The 17857-nt window shown below is 46.5% G+C and overlaps 1 protein-coding gene across 1 annotated transcript in view; it reads left to right on the top strand.

Annotated features, from left to right (window-relative positions):
* AKT2 (AKT serine/threonine kinase 2) overlaps window positions 1-17857 on the top strand; it is a 1087541-nt gene that overhangs the window by 341226 nt on the left and 728458 nt on the right. The gene's annotated exons all lie outside the window — the stretch shown is intronic.

Here is a 17857-nt window from a genome sequence, read left to right as displayed (position 1 = left end):
CGCAGCTTGGTTCCTGAACAGGTCACTCTGAAACATTTCAACCTATCGCAGGCTAACCTGGAGATCATACAGGGCACCAGAAGCAAAGCTACCAGGAGCCAATACAAGAGCAAATGGTCTAGATTATGTCATTGGTCCACCTCTGAGGATGTCAACCCTCTCAAGTGCTCTTTGGAGGATGTCCTCTCCTTTTCTGTACACCTCGCACACTCCGGAGTGCAAGTAGACACATGCCGCACTTACCTGGCAACCATAGGTGCCTACAGGAATTCAGAGGAGGGTCTATTTTTCTCCTCTAACCCGGTGGTCAAGCAAGACCTGGCAGGCCTCCAAAGACTCTACCCGCCCATATAGAGGGTTCACCCAGCCTGGGACCTCAATGTGGTATTGGGTGCTTTGGCCCACAAACAATTTGAGCCAATGGCGTCCGTGAACATCAAGTGGGTAACCCTAAAGACCGCTCTGCTCGTGGCCTCACCTCAGCTCGCAGGGTCAGCGAGATCCGAGCCCTCGTAGCCTCAGAGCCCTCTTTCACAAGGACAAGGTGCTCCTCCGGACGCACCCTGCCTTCCTGCCCAAGGTCTCAACTGCCTTCCACCTTAACGAGGAGATTGTTCTCCCTATTTTCTTCTCCGATCCAAAGGATGAACCTCAGAGTGTTGCATCGCCTCAATGTTAGACACGCTCTGAAGTATTACTTGGACAGGACCTAGGATTTCCGCAAGTCGGATGCCCTTTTTGTCACTTTCGGGGGTGCAAGGTTAGGGTATCCGGCTTTGTAAGGCCTCAATCTCTAGGTGAATGGTCGCGGCCATAAAGGAGTCCCATGAGGGGCAGCACAAGCTAGTTCTGGCTAATTTGCATACTCATGCAATCAAGGCAAAGAGCACGACTATTGCGTTCCAACGCCATGTTCCGTGGCAGGTCACCTGGGCCACCCCCTTGGTTTCTTGCAAACACTACTGTGCGGACTTCGCGTCTAGGTCAGACATGGCTTTTGGTGAGGCAGTTTTGATAAACCCGTTTCCTTAAGCAGGGGCTCCTCTCCACCATAGGGCTACACTCAGTTGTAAACGCCCATACAGTATGGAGGAAAGGGGACCGGATATAAGAGTAATTAATAGTTACTCACCATAGTGACTAAAGTACTCTTAGTCCATAGTCCCCTTTCCTCCATACGTCCCTCCATCCTCCCCCCTAATAATCCTGGTGTCATTCGGCAATGTTGCATATTGTCGACGCGTCAATGAGGACTGAGGGGAGCCACCGGTGGGCGGAGTCAGGCAAGCACATGCTCCCAGGGCCGCGCCGCAGTGTATCTCCAACTTTAAAAGGGAAGGAAATATGTTCTGGTCAAAAAGGTTCCATCTCCCGTCCCTCGCGAGGGACGCCCATACAATATGGAGGAAAGGGGATTATGGACGAAGAGTATGTTAGTCACTACGGTGAGTAACTATTAATATCCATGGAAAATCTGGTTGTGGCCTCGCCATTTTGGAGTATATGGTACTTTAAATAGCCTAGTTTAAAAGTTGCATTTTACAGTGTCTGAATTACATGATTGGCAGAGCTGTAATTTCAACTTTGGAGCTTCTTCTGATGCCAACCATATGTTTTTTTTTTTCTTCAACCACAACCTGGTCACCAGCGATGACCACAAGGTTTGGCCACAAGGTCAAAGAATGTGGCTCATACAATCAATGGCGGTTAAGGCCTTGAGTGAAAGGAGCTCAATGCGGGTAAACCCTCCCCCAAAACATTTTACATGCTAAACATTTTTTTAAAAAAACGCGCTCCTTAGCTAAAGGAGTCAGTGAAAAGTGGCCACCCCTCAGCGTCTATCAAGACCAGTAGGGAGTCTCTTCTTGCGCGCCTAGGAGCCTGAGAAGAGAGGTTCCTCGACATAAGTCAAAGGAATCTTCCTTGACGCACAAGAAGAAGCCTGTGTCTGTTACCTTGAAAAATTCCCTAACTGCATCAAAGCCTTCTTCGAAGGGATCAAAACATTTGCTTGTCACCTGAACCGTCGAGGCATGTGATACATATAGTGCCTTCGAAGCAACATAGTGTCAACGCGTTTGTCGACAGTTTTGAACAAGCTGTTGAAACCTTTCACGCCTTTATCTTTGTCGGAGCATTCTTTGCTCTCAAACTGTAAAGTGTATTCCTGATGATCTTAAATTCTTCCAACCCATTCCTAGACCTGAATTTTTAGGCAGATGAGTTCAATCATTGAAGATAAGGAGGAAGAGGATCGGCCCCCTTTTGGGTATGAATATGGAACACCAAATGTTCCAGATGAATCCAAATACAGAATCTTGTGTAAACTTTACAAGAAAACAGTAGCTGGGAAACCTCACCAGAGACAGAATTTGGTAATCATGAAATATCTGGTTATACTGATCCCTCTTACAGGGCAGTGATTGGTAAAGTAGCTGAATTTCTGCGATGGTCCAGACCTGCATCTACTGTGGAGACTGATGACCTCACTGATATCCTAGACAGTGGGCCAGTTAGAGAAGGTGTATTGCCTTGAGAGTTGGAGTAATGGTGAACTGGCTAAAGCCAGATTCTATTCCATCTGTTTAATACATTATTAACAAAGAAATCCAAGACTGCTTCCATAGACTCTCCATTTTTGAACCTTCTTCCAACGCCTGAAAGCTTAGTGGTTCAAGCATCAACAGCAAAAGTTGCAGCCTATCCTTCTGCTCCGGCAGTTAAAGGGTATAGGAGGATTGACTCTTTAACTTAAAGAGTATTTATTGCAGGAAGTATGGTGCTAAAATCTGACAATGCTACCAGTGCATTCGCAAAATACACACATACCCCTTGGGGTGTGGCTGCTCTAGCGTCAGAGCATTTACCAGAGGGGGAAGGGAGAGAAGGCTTTTTAAGCCTGAAACTAGATGGCGAAGATGCCAGGAGGCAATCCCTACAATCTAGTTTGGCCACTGTGGACTCTGTCAGTAGAGCCATGGCTTCCAGCACAGTACTTGAATGTATGTCTTGGCTAAGAAAATCTGGATTTTCGGCGGATGTCGAGGCACGTCTGCTAGACATGCCGTTATGGCAATTCTCTGTTTGGTGAGAAGGCCGAGGCAGTCTGGAAAAACTGCAAGCCTGTAGGGCTGCAGCTAAATCTTTAGTGGTGGCAATAAGGCAACCTCAATTTACAGGGCAAGGATGGAGAGGTTGTTCTTTTTGTTTCTATTCCTGCATATCTAGAGGAAGAGGTCAGTTTTCACAAAAGGGTCAAAGAAGACCATATCGTGGTAGAGGAGGAAGGACTCCCCGTTCAATAACCGAAAAGTTACCCTCTGCTGCAGGTGGAACAACAAAATGACTCCTTCACCCACAAATCTGTGGTAGGGGACAGACTGTCTTACCATGTCAAAGTTAGATAAGCATGACTTCGGATTCATATGTCCTACAAACAGTAGCAGACTGTTACTGCCTCCCATTCCTGAAAAGACCTCCCGATTTCTCTCCAAGAGCAAGCTCAACCTTGGTTTCAGATCCACTCCTCCAACAGGAGATTCTAAACCTTTTGGAGAAAGGTGCAATAGAATTGGTACCTGTAGCAGAGAGGAACCAAGGTTGGTACTTTCTGATACCCAAGAAGGGTGAAGGAGTGCGACCCATCTTGGACTGAGATGCTTGAAAAAGTTCTTCAGGAAGGGCACTTTCAAGATGGGAACTCTTTCGCAGATCCTTCAGGCCCTTCTACTCCAGGATTGGTTGGTCTCATTGGACCTTCACTATGCTTACTTTCATGTGCCGATACATCCGAAACACAAAGTAACTGAGGTTGGTGGTTCTCATTTTCAGTTTCGAGTTCTGCCTTTCGAGCTCACCTCAGACCCAAGGGTTTTCACCAAGCTTATGACCGTGGTGGCAGCTGCCATGACCACTGTGAGGGGGCACAAGTTGTGCCACAAGCAGGCTCCCACCAGAACTCTGAGGGCCTTAAAACCACTGCAAAAGGGCTCCCGGAGCCAGTCCTGGAAGGGCTGTTCAAACTAGGTCCCATTTATGTACATGGGCCTTTAAATCCAACATGGAAGCACCCACCCAGTCTAGTTCTAAGAATGCGGTCTAGTGTTTTGGGTGTGGCAGGCCTGGGACTACTTTCCCTGGTACTACTTTACCTGTGCTATATAAACCACACCCTGACTGCAGAACATGCTCCGTGGTGGTCTGCAACCAGCAGCGTGACGCTCACCGTGTCCAGCTCCTGGTCTTCAGCATTGTTAGGGAGAATTCTCTGTTTAGGCTGAATTTCCTAACCTAGTGAGTCCCCCAGCAGCTTTGCTGGATTTTTGGGGTTTATTTTTTTCTCCTGCCAAGAGTGAGACTCTTTTACCCCTCACTCTTGGACATGATTTGAGTGTGTTTCTTTGAATCTAGATGTGTTTAATGGGCTATGGGGTCTTTTACTCCATAGGGCTTAATGTGTTCTTGTGATGTGGTACACAGCACCCTCAGTGCAGTAACACAGGGGTGTTGTAGTGACCCCCCAGTATAGACTCCATACCCTGGGACTGACTACTGTCTCCCAGGGCATGTAAAGTCACCATTGACTTTACTAGTGTTACATTCTGAACAGAACCAGTACAAACCATCATATTGTGGACGTACTGGCTGGGGCAATTCAACTGCCCCGGGGTCTGTTAGTCGAGGGGGCACGTCTCCGTCCCCCCTGATCGAGTTTTGGCTGGTGGCAGTGGATACTACTTTTTATATTCAACCGCAAATATTTTCCTATGGTATTTCCCATTGTTTTAGGCTACTATCTTTATTTAATTATTTACGGTAGCCTCGAACATACCGCCGGTTTATTTAATATTAATTCTCCGGTTAGTATTTTTTGCCAAAACTTGATTCTAAAATGGCGTTTGTGTTCTCTTTTGTGACTCCAACCCAAGTCGAGCCCTTTGTTCCACTTTTTGGCGGGCTTCTCCACAGAAGCCCTCCAAAGTGGTGCCACTCTGTCTGGGGTACTTAGGAGGGGTGGAGGGGTATTTAGGCACCCTGCACTGAGTTGCCTAGGCAACTCAAGTTGCACTCCGTCCTGATTGGCCCAAGTGGTGAGCCGGCCGGCTCATCACTTAGCATGTTTGAGTGACAGCTAGGCTGTGTGAATGGGGGTTTTCTGCATAAAAGCAGGGCTTTGGGGACTGGAACTTCAGAAGTCGGCACAGGACCAAAGAATCCGACAAGGGAGAAGCTGAGCCGACCTGCCACGACGACACCACCGGTGGAGCCCTGCTGGACCGTCTCACCACTTTTCCCAACGACAGAGGAGATCTCCCGCCAGAGAGTCTTCTTCCTTTGACTGGTGGGAATAGCCAGTTTCACCGTCTTTTCGCCTTCCCGACGTACCTCGTGGCCGCCTTGCCTGTGCCAAGCACCCCGGCAACTGGGATACCACGTTTTACCACGACCGCGAAACAAAGGTACCACCTTTAACCGGAAAACTCTGCGGCTGGTTTCTTCCCTGGCAGTGCAACGACCTTCATCTTTCCTCCAAGTCGAGATCTTCTCTTCCCCTGGACGGCGACGCGACTTGCACCCACTGCCAGGAACAACTGCCGCCGCTGGAGGATCCTTCCCACTTAAGGTACCGTGTCCCGCCTGGTTCCCTTGCTACCGACTGTACGGGGTAGATTTAGCCCCGGCTTTCGAACCTGGGTTAGCCTGGGACTCCCTGGCTAAACTTTCCTAAGCCTCTCAACTCTTTTTGAACTCCCTGCAAGACTTTCTAAGTCTAGTGTAACTGTGTGATCTTGGGCGCATTTGTGCTCTGCTCTCTAAGAGTGGGCCCAGCCTTTGGACTTTGGCTCACCAGTGACTTTTGCTCTTCTGCCTTGCTAACGGTGTTCCTGAATCTTAGAGTGGGGTACCTTTCCATATTCTGTCTTTTTCCCTCCGTTTTCTCACAAACTTATTGGAGCGCCATCTAGTTAAGCGCTCACCTCTGTATGAAAATAAGTGGTGTTTTACTGAGACTTATCTGATAAGGAAAAAGGGCTGTATATATTACAATAGTAACTGTGTTTAGAATATTTTACAACAAGAGTGCTGGAGTGTTTCAAACAGTGTGTTTTTAAATAAATAATTATATACTTTGATACCAAAGCTCTGGTCAGTGTTTGCTTGTATTGGTGTGTCTGAGTGCCTATTGTGTATACTTTGCATACTGCCTAACTCTTCGAGAGAAGTCTGACTGCTCAGCCACATCTACCAGGTAAATCTGGGTGGTACAGACTGCTACCAAGTGGGTTTACTGCTAACACCTGTAGTCCTAAATCTTTTGCAGTGTTCCCTAAGGGAACTGCACAGGTTTCTGCCTAACCAGCATCTTCCTGTAATCCTGCAAGAACAAGATTATTATGTTTACCTGAGAAAACACCATCCAGCACTCAGCATCTCAACTGGGCTGCAATCTGTGGAAACCGAGAGAAGAAGAAACATCACTCACCTGTGAGTACTAGCTTAAGGACATCCGGTGAACCGCTACCACAGCTGCTGTTCGAACATTGCGACCTGCAATAATGAGAAAGGAGAAAAACAATATTAGAACGCGTGCTTCCAAAACATCGAATTCCATCAGTCTTACCTGAATTCCATGGTGCTACGTCACGCTTCCATCCGGAGCACCACAGCAACATCTGCAAAGGAAAAGACATATTCAGGTTTGCTTTCAATATTAAACAACCGCTGTACTACCTTAACGGATTCTGGGGGCCTGGTTTTCATCGCGCTCTCCTCCACTCGCAGCACCACAGCGGCCTGTGAGGAGAAGAAGAAAACACAGGTTAGCTTCAAAAGACAATAAAGGCGCTGCGCGCTTTCTCTTACCTAGAAACGTGCCTCCCCATCCGGCACGCCAGCATCAAGACCTTCACACCCGAAAAGGAGATAAAGACATTAACGAATTCCCACCATAAACAGAACCAAGACTTATAATTAACAAACCTACCTGCCTACCAGCAGATTCAGGGTTACAGCAGGCCTGGGCCCAAGGAACTGCACCAGTGAAGCAACTCGGGCAGCTTGCCAACAAACATCAAGCGCCCCTGCACAAGAAATGCAGGACAGATGGCTCACCCTACAAATAACTAAGATGAGAAAAGAACCCAGTGATAAGGGAATCGGTCAGAGGGAGGTGGGAGATTCACCCATTAGAGACAGTTATCACAAATCCTCATTTCTGTAATTGCAGATTCATTATTCAGCACTGGGCAACTACGCATCCAGGGTTCCAGATCTCAGAGCCTTCCAGACGCCCCCGGGGATATTAGGTGAGCGTAACAGCAGCATGTCTAAGGAGGGGGGGGATTCACATCTACCCCTACCTGGATGGCTGCTTGATCAGAGCTCTTTCTCCGGAACAGTGTCAGGGTAATTTCAGGAGCACCTGCCACCTCCTCCACGAGCTGGGCTTCTCCCTGAACTTCAAGAAGTCACATTTGACACCTTCTCAGAAGCTTCAATTTATTGGAGCAGTCTTGGATTCAGCCCCGAGGGCGGGGGCGGCAGGTAGCTTTGCCACCCGAGTTAAGGGCTCAACATCGTTTGCAGATGGTCCAAGAATGCCCAACGTCTTCCAGCCTACTACTTCCTAAGGTTGCTTGTCCTCATGGCATCCTGCATTTTACTGATCCCTTCAGTGGGCTCTCAGATTCCAGTGGTCTCAATTCTCTGGCAGAATGACAGACCTTCTCCAGGTTCCGACAAAGGTCACCCAGGATATCCTGTTTGCCAGTCGAGAGAATGTGAGGAGAGGAGAACATTTTTGGAAACCATGGCCAGAGACGACAGTTGTAACAGACGCCTCCCTCTCAGTATGGGGAGCGCACATGAGTTATTTCAATAAGCGGACACTCGTCTCAGTTGGAGTCCAAACTACACATCAACCTTTTGGAGCTGAGGGCAATCAGACTAGCACTGATGGCCTTCCTGCCCTCAATTCGGGGTAAAAGTGTCCTGATAATGACAGACAACACAGTGGCCATGCATTACCTCAATGAGAGGGGGGCCTAGGGTCACTGCCCCTCTGCTAAGAGGCAATGCAGCTCTGGTTCTGGGCACTAAGGGGAGTAACTCTTCTGGCAGTTCATCTAGCGGAGAAAAGAACACGGCCGTGGATGCTCTGAGCAGGCAGAGCACAATCTCCCACGAATGGGGACTTGCTCAGGAAGTCCTTCATGAGATCTTTGCCAGTTGGCGAACCCCTCAAGTGGATCTCTTTGCGACCAGTGTCAACCAGACGTGCAAGCTGTTCTGCTTCAGGGAATTTCCCCAAAGAGGTGCTCTAGGGGACGCGTTCATAGTGGACTGGGAATTTCCACTCCTGTATGCGTTTCTGCCAGTCGCCGTCATTCCTCACGTAATACTGAGGTTGAGGATGTTCAGGAAACCCATGATCCTCGTTGCTCCAGATTGAGCCAGGAGAACATGATTCCCGGACTTTCTAGGGATGGCCATCTGCCCTCAAATTCGTCTTCCCCCAAAGAGAGGACCTACTCTCGCAAGAGGTCTGATTCTTCACCCAGAGATCAGGACTCTCAACCTTCATGCTTGGTGTCTGAAAGGGTGAGATGGGATTGGGACCTTCCGAAAGTCATAATGTAAGTGTGCTTTCAGTAATAAGACAAGCAACTAAATACCTGTATCACTGCCATTAGAAAAGATTTTGCAGCTGGTGCAGGGAAAATAATCTAGATACTTTTGATGTAAATTCCCCCAGGTTTTATCTTTCTTACTTCACATGACTCATTCTGGGTTGCAAGTAGCCACGGTGAAGGGCTATTTAGGAGCCCTTTCAATTTTCAAAACCTTTCCAGATGATGGATCATACTTCAAAGTACTGATTGTGACACAATTTCTGAAAGGATTAACACATTTGTTTCCACCTATTACCATGCCATCATGGGATCTAAATCTTTTACTAAAATGTCTTATGGGAGCTCCCTTTGGGCCCTTACATTCATGCCCTTTAAGGATGCTCGCCATAAAAACTGCCTTTTTAGTAGCCATCACATCTGCCTGTAGGGTAAGTGAGCTACAGGGTCTATCTTCCAAACGATCTTTCACGTCCTTCTCCAAGGAGAAGGTAGTTTTTAAGGGTTAAGTCCTCTTTCCTACCAAAAGTCCTCTTTCCCACCAAAAGTTGTGTCGGAATTTAATTTGGCACAAAGTATTGCATTACCATCTTTTTAATCCTCCTCCTCATCAATCAAGGAGGAAGAGACTACATCGCCTAGACCTTAAGAGGGTACTAAGTTTCTATGTTAGAAAGAACTGCAAATATTCGCCAAGATGATCAGCTGTTCATTGGTTATGCTGTTCAAAGATTAGGCTTAGCAGTCACAAAACAAACCATCTCTAGATGGATTGTAACTCAGCTGCTCATTGGCAGGAAAGGATTCACCCGACGGTCTGAGGTTGCATTCCACTAGATTGGCGGCTACTTCCTCGGCTTTAGAAAGAGGTGTACCAGTGAGGGACATTTTCAGAGCGGCAATATGGAAGTCCCTGCATGCATTTAGTAAATTCTACTGTGTAGATTCTTTTTCAGGAGAGGAAGCCACATTTGGCAAAGCTGTCCTCCATAATATTAACAAGTAAAGTAAATTCTAAGCACCTTCTGCCGAACTCAAACTGCTTTGGGAGTCTTTCATAGATGAGGAATACGTGGGTGGACACAATCCATTCAAAGAACTAGTTACTTACCCAATGTGACGTTCTTTCGACTGGATGTTCCTCCCACGTATTCCTCATGGCCCTCCTATCCATCCACTCTTGCCTATAATTTTCGCTTCCTACACCTTCCTGTCTCTCAATGTCCAGACTATCTCCTCCTATGACACAGCATGCCAATTAAAGGAGGAAAAAACGAAGAACTGAGACAACGGTCAGCGTGTGTGCTCTATATACCAGCGTTGATGTCACGAAGGATGCTACGGAGACCGTCGAGGACCATGATTCGCCGCTGCGCAGCGATAGACTATGAAAAAGAAATTCCAAAGCAAGTTGCAAGCATACTTGAATATATTAAAGATGAGGAATGCATGGGAGGAATATCCAGTCGAAAGAATGTTACCATGGGTAAGACTTGTTCATCTGAGGACCTCGCTGAGTGAAGGATCATAGGTACAGTACACATGATGATAGGGATTTGATTACAGGCATGTCCAGTTGACGCCCCTTTTCAAAATCAAAACAAATCGTGCAATACTCTGCACCAACCACTAGATGTCTGCGTGTAAGCATGTGAATTGAAGCCGATGCAAGCATCTGACTATTACAGGTATGAAATGTCTGTCATATGTTTGACTCTCATGCAAGGCCTAGGCAGCTCAGTTCATTCCTGTGGTATTTTAGTGTGTTTGTGTTCCTTAGTTTTTTTGTCAGACTTTGTCTTTAATTTTTTTGTTTAATGGGACCAAAGGTTTTGGCATGCATGACGGGTGTGAGGCATTTTAGTGTTGTTGGATTGTGAGTTGAATTTCTTTGTGAAAATTATTTTATTTCTATTCTGTGCTAGGTTTAACTTGTGCCTGGAATGTCCGTGCAATAAAATATTTAGAAACATCTTTTTCATAAGACTCTAAAGGACTTCATGGCACCTCGTACCTTGTGTATTTTTGCACTTGACCCGATTCCTTCTCTTTTACGCTTTACAAATTAAAATGTGAAACTTCAGATGTCTGTACCCCTTCCCTTTGCTTTGGAGGAACAACCAAGCGGCTCTGGTGTGGTCCCTCATAAAACTCCAACAAATAAAATCCTCAAATATACAGCGATTAGGAGTTTGGACATAGATGTTTATTTTCGCAGTCTTGGGCATTTACCCTCAACAGATTTGACTCATCTGGATGTTTGAGACTGGTTCTGTTTGTTGAACACCATAATTTGCCGACAGTTAATCTGTAGGCTACCTGAGCTCCCTAAATTGCAGGAATGTTTTTACATGCATAGCCTTTCAATTTCAATGCTTCACTGGACCTGATTATCTGAAGGACTGTTTGCTTTTTTTTACATCCCAGCTATGTTCCATGAGATCCGAATATGGAATGTGCCTTGGTCCGATTCTAATCGTGCATGATTTAATTGCTAGATTATCTCAGCTGTTTCGGGCTGAACTCAAGCCAATACTGTTGGAAGGTTGCACAAGTATGTCCATTGCTTGCTCCCTCGACTGTCCTGAATTGGCAGAATATTGCTGATGGCGCAATTTATAGATACTAGTTTGTTTTTGGGTGGAGCAAGAAGTGTTGCCACTTTTTGGGAAGTGGCATCTCTCAGGTTTTGCTACTGGAGGGTCATAATTGTAATTGGTTATTTATTACACTCTTAATACCCAGAGGTTTCTAAGCGCGGACCCGGAAATCGTACCTGTGTTGCTCTGCTGCTATCTTGCTTCCAGAAGATGCGTGTTGCCCTTGAACTATCATCCCGAGACCATATTGGGCTTTTAGCTTCTTCTGGTCCTTCTGTTCCCCAGGTCTGCTTAATTGCCTTATGGTCTGACTCCTTAGTTCTACCTCCCCTGTGCTTGAGTCTAATGGGCGTTACAGAGGGGTTACTTTGTCTAGGTAGGTTGTCAAACTACTTTCCTGTTATAGGCCATATTAAATCTTTAGTCTGTGACCACCCATTGAGCCTTACTCTGGATGTTGAGGTCTTACCTGAGAATTGTAACATCGACCTGAAGAGGACTTTTCTTTCACATGCAGCCGATGTATGTCTTTTCCAATTTTTAAAGTGGATTTGGGACACTGCTGAAGTGTTATTTTAGAATAAAGTGTTTCCGCCCAATTGCCTCTCTGCACAGCTTCCCCACAGGTGGATTTTTCTCTTCAGTCGCAACACGGGGGCTCGCCTTAATGTTATGTTGTTTGGCATTTATATAGTGCTCTATATATCACTGGTAGGACCTCAAAGTGCTGGTAGGTTGAACACCCTTGGGGACCGCAAAGAGAGTATGGTGTCATCGCATGCTTGGGTGCACCGATTATGTGCGCAGCTGGTGTGATTGCCTGATGGTAGCTGAATCCTAGCATTAGGTGTGGTGGTATTTGATATCAGTTGAATGTGTGCACTCTGTAGGGAGGTCATCAAGACTGGGTTTTGGCTGCGTTAGGCCTTTGTAGAATGCTTGTGTGTGTAGTATTGAGGTGTTTATGGAGTATTGTTCGTATGTGAGCAGCTAGGCCAAATTGATCGAGGGGTGTAGCTTTGCTCCAATTGTGCGTTGGTGTAGGGTAGAGAGTGAGCATAGTGATGGGAGAGGTGAGTGTCTGGGTGCAGCTATGATCGAACGACATCGGTAGTCCGGATCTCAACAGCACGTTGGTGATTGCTGGGTTCAGACTGAACTAGTTAGTGACTTAATATGCGCATTTGGAGGAGTCCTTGCTCAGGATTTCATTGAGCATTTGTTGTCGGGTTGCAGGTCTGTCGCGATAGAGGGTCATAGTCGGTTTTATGGAAAGAGCCAGGTTTTTAGAGCTTTGCGGAAGGTCATCTAGTCTTGGGTGTGTCGAATATGAGCGGGGAGTGAGTTCCGGAGACTTGGGGCTAAGGCTGAGGTTGAGAAGCCCAATCCTCCGATCTTTACAGAGTTAGAGGTTGGAATCACTAGAAAGAGGGCAGTGCTTGATCTTGGGGTGCGAGACGGGAGGTAGGGTTTTAGTTTCTCTTGTATGTACGTTTGGCCTGTTTTGTGCACTGCTCGGTGGGTAATGCATAGGGTCTTGAAGGTTTTGTCCACTGGGAGCCAGTGCAGGGTTCGGAGAGTGGGTGAGACGTGGTCTCTGTGTCCCAGGGCAAGGAGTTGTTTTGCGGCTCTTTGGATTTTATTGAATTGGTATGCCGGTGCTCCCAGGCAATGTTCCCTCTTAATTATTTTTCTCTATGTGCGGAAGTGATTGGCTTTCGTGCGCACATTATTTTCCATGTGCGCAACAGACTTGGGTGTTAAGCGCTGTCTAAATAAAATACAAATAGTGAGTTATGTCTGAAGAGCGTTTAGAGGGGCATTTCCCCCTCCCCAACCTCTGCAATTATTTACAAATCAGTGTAAAAGGTACATCTTACTGCACTTTTTTCCAAAGATCTAGGCTAAAAAACATTTTAGGTGTGATTAAAAAGAGAGTTCATCACCCAGTCCCCCATTTCAATACATGCCACTTCTCAAAGACAATGCAGAATGTTTTATGCCCATGGAAAAGAAACACTTGTGTATTATAAAAATAAAATCTTATCACAACTGATGTGGCTTGGACAAAAATCCACACATTAAACAATGAAAGCTAAAAGTAGTTTGCCGGAAAACATGCCAATAAGAGCTCATGTTCACTTTAATGAAGTAATTCACCGTCCAGGAAAACATGTCAGGATGATAATTGCATCAGAATAACTACACCACAGATTATGATGATCAGAATGCCTGTGCCATTGGCTACCATCAACATTGCATTGTCCTGTGAAGAGAGCATTGACAACACTTACTGAAAACCAGCTCTGCAGATAAGAGGCAAACATAACACCCAGTTGTAGTCCCTAAAAAAAACAGGGAAATTTGCCTAACAAAAAATAGGGTGTACAAATAAGCCCAACAAACAGTGTGAAGCATGAACAAATAAGAGCTTACGCCCTGCTTCTACCCACAATGTTTCAGTGATATTTTCGAATCCGTGACCAGCACAGCTTTACCATAGGAAGGAGCTCTAATAATATTACTGCCTGATCTCAAAGGGAATTCTAAGGGGAAGAATCATCTTTTAATAAGCCTTTTGGCAGACCAAATTACTTTCTTACTCCCTAAAAGATTTGATTCCAAGTAGGAGGTCAAATCTGATCAGATCCCCGCTTGTAACCCTTACATAGGAGGTGAAATAACTGAGCACGTAATACAGCCTACAGGTTTTTTTTTTCACCCTTCCTCGCCCCAGCCTAGATGAAATTCAGTAAGAGCCTTGCTGAGGTTTTTTATGGAGCCCCTTATACGTTAATAGCAGCAATGCTCCGAGGTAGAAGAGATGGAGAGCCTTCTCCTGTAACCTGAACTATCCTTTAATGCAAATAGAAAACACATTTCCTTCACAGTACTGCACTCCCCAAACATCTGATCTGGTTGCTGATTTTGTGTTTCCACCCCAGCAGTGTTCACCTGTGCCCCTACACCCTCACTCCCAGATTCTGTGCTGGCCTTGAATACTAGTTGACAAGAGTTCTATAAAAAGTGAGGGAAATGTAGCATTAAAACACACACTGGGGTATTTGCATACCCACAATACTTTGCAAACAAAAAATATTTAAAGCATCATCGTGATATTATGGGCAGGTTAAGAAAATGTCATGAGCATGCATACAGTTAGCAGCGTAAACCAGATGGTTTGCAACCTCCCCTGATATTGCTGCGTAGGATTGTACAAGTGCTCAGTGAAACCAGCAGAGCATTACCATATCATTTGTTAAGGTCTATGCCCAATGGAACTTTGAAAATCTGGAAAGCATGCAGGTTGTTTGAAAAGCAATGCAGGCATTTGAATATTTATTACCCCAGTGGTATGTATGAGTAGTGCCGGCATATTCCATACCCATACTCCCTTGTAGACCAAGAAGATGCTATTGCAATGTTTCTCTCCGCTTATAGGGTAAGGTTATCACTGCTCAGGAAGAAGAGCCTATGCATGATATTGGCCTACTCATAGTCCTTAGAGGGCAAAACCGCTTCAAAGCACTTTTGTGACATATGTACAAAGAATAGGAATCATGGTATGAGGTTATACATCCAAGTAGCCTGCTTACTTACAATACGTAAACAATATATTTGAGCTGACAGGTTCCATAGTGTAGGTGACGCTTTTGCTAAAACCCCACTGGCTGTGGACATTTTAGTGCTTGAACGTTATTCATATTGCAACCAAAATAAAACTACTGTTGCTCGTGTCTCCTAAGTTCTTGAGAAGATGGGATTTGTTTGTGTGCGCAGCTAAATCTCTTCTGAGCGGCACTCTGAGGGAAACTGGGCAAGCGCACATGGGCACTGCATAGAGGGAACACTGCTCCTAGGTATAGGGAGTTGGCATAGTCCAGTCTTTACATAACAGCGGCGAGTCTGTTGGGGTAGGAGAGGTAAGGGAAAATATGTCTAAGAAGTTTGAGGTTGTAGTGACAACATTTTGACACATTGTTTTGGCGGGAGAGGGTTAGGCCAGAGTCCATCATGCAGCCTAGGTTTTTGACTATATCAGAGGGAGGGGAAGGTACGGTGGGGGGAGAGGGGGTGCCATGGGAGCTGATGTCGGAGGAAGGCAGTATTGCCGCACACCATAATTTCAGTTTTGTCGGGGTTCAGAAGGAGGTGGTTACTTGTCATCCATTGGTCAATATCGTGGAGACGGGCTTCAAGGTCGGTACGCGGTTTGTGTTTCTCGTGGGGATTCTTAGGATAATTTGGGTATCGTCTGCATAGTTTTAGCAGGAGATGTTGCGCGCGCAGATGATTCCTGGTAGGATGGTCAGATAGAGGTTGAAAAGGAGAGCAGAGAGGCATGCACCTTGGGGTACTCCGGTGTTCACTGGGCGAACAGTTTAGAAAAGAGGAAAGTGATTTGTTTCCTGTTGCTGAGGAAAGAGGCAATCAATTTCAGTGTCTAGTTATGGATTCCTAGGGAGTAGAGGCGGTCAAAGAGGATTGAATGGTTAACCGTGTCAAAGGCTGCAGAGAGATTGAGGAGAGTTAGTGCTGCACAGCCCTCAGTCTGCTGTGACCTTGCGATCATCCCAGATCAAGATCAGAGTGGTTTCTGTTTCATGTCGTGGTCTGAAGCCTGATTGTGCAGGGTCAAGGAGTTTGTTGGATTCTACAAAGCAGTTGTGTTGGGAGTATGCAGTCAGGTCAATGAGTTTTGTGAGGAATCTACTGTTGGAGATCAGCCTGTAATTCTTCCATTTTAGAAGAGGCTTGACATGCGCTATTTTAAAGGCTTCAGTGAAGATGCCAGCGGAGAGGGAGTCGTTTAGTATGGCTCTTGCATGTTCTCCTGCGCAGGTAGAGGAGAATATCACTTTCAGATGAGAGGCAGGGCAAGGGTCGAGGGGTGACGCGGAGGGCCTGCTGGCTGATAGTAGGTCAAGCAACTCTTCTCTGAAGATGGGTTTGAAGGAGTCGAAGGTGGGTGTCGGGGCAATAGGATCGGGGGGGGTTGGTGTAGGGAGGGGGGTGATCAAAGACAGTTTTGTGTTAAGGATTGCAACCCTGTCAAGTGCGGTATTGTAGAAATGTAGCCAGAGGGAGTCGCAGAGCGATTGTGTGTCAGTGGGTTGGGCAGAGGTGCAAGTAGGTTTTATGAATTCAGAGATGATCTTGTGGAGTTCTTTGCTGCTGCTGTCACAGTTCAGAAATCGTTTATTATAATAGGTTTTTTTAGCCTTTCGGATCTCAGATTTGTAATTACGGTGGTGGAGAGCGAACATGGATCTGCGGAGATCGGTTTTATATTCTCGCCATTTACGTTCAAGGGAGTGATTTTGTTTTTTGACAGTCCTCAGGTGGGGTGTGAATCATTTGGGTGAATGATCGTTTGCTTGAGGTTGCGGGGCGCAAGGAGGTGAGGGGGATTAGCGATTCATTAATCCGGGAGTCGAAGGAATCGAGAATCGATGGTTAAGGGTTTACCACAGAGCAGCATTGCATGGGGATGGAGTAGCAGGGCTTCAGCTAGGTCAGGGAGTACCTTGACTTTGTAGGAGGAGGGGTAGGAGTGTAGATAGGGAAAGGGATGGCAAGGTGGTCAGTCCAGATAAGTGGTTTGGGACTAGATGTATAAACCAGGTCATGGGAGCTGAAAATTGCATCAAGCATGTGCCCACCTGAGTGGGTTGGACCAGTGGTTAGTTGGGATAGGTTGAGAGCATCAAGGCTGTCAACCAGTGGATGGGTCATGGGGTTGTTGGGCATATCAAACCAGATATTGAAATCTCCCAGAAGTGTAAGAGATGGGTGATTTATCTGAATGGTAGCTATAGAGTCAGACATTGTTGGTGAAATGTCTGTCGTATATATATGGGGTCTATAGATGAGTAGGAAGGAGTGGATGAATGTCCGTGATAGTGAGAATTTTACCAGAAGGGATTCACAGGAGGCGTTGCATGCATGGGATTAGACGAGTGAGATAGTAAAATGGGGTTTGTAAAGGATTGCCACTCTGCCACTTCTGGAGTGTCTATTGTGGCGATGAGGGAGTGGCCAGGGGGGAATGCCTTGTGCGCGCCTTGTGCAAAATCCTCAGAGAACCAGGTTTCAGTGATTAAAAACGAGGTCAGGGATGTCGGTGGATAGGTCAAAGATGCTGAATCTGTTTCTTGCGTCGAAGCGGGCAGTAAAAAGGATGCATGAGACTTTGTGAGGGAAATTGTTTTTCGTGACACTCATCCCAGGGAGTGCTCGGTGGACATGGCTGCCAGATGAGATGGGGAATGTAGTATGGTTGTTCTGGGTGGTGGAGACTGGCTGGGGGGGGAGAGGTGGAGGTGGAGGTGGATGCCTGTGGACTTCGAGTGTCGGGTGAGAGGGTTACGTCAGTAGGGGACGGGAAGAGTAGGCCGGCAGCGGATCTGGGTGAATTGGGACGGTGGTGAATGGATCACTTGAGGTGTGGGGATTTAGGTGGGTTGTTTCTGGAGAGTGCTGGGGGTTTAGGTGTATTGGGTGAGAAGTCCAGAGCAAGGGGGCGGAGACCGGGAGAAGGCAGAGGGGATGGGCCTGAAGGTCGTGGAGGCAAAGGTTGGATCGATGGAGAAGTGGTGAGGTATGGAGGGTCGAGGGAGAGTACCA

This window comes from Ambystoma mexicanum, chromosome 2p (genome assembly GCF_040938575.1).
Source record: "Ambystoma mexicanum isolate Mex_15411 chromosome 2p, UKY_AmexF1_1, whole genome shotgun sequence".
NCBI lineage: Eukaryota > Metazoa > Chordata > Amphibia > Caudata > Ambystomatidae > Ambystoma > Ambystoma mexicanum.
Note: the sequence above shows the minus strand (reverse complement) of the source record. Positions and strands in the feature narration are given on the sequence as shown.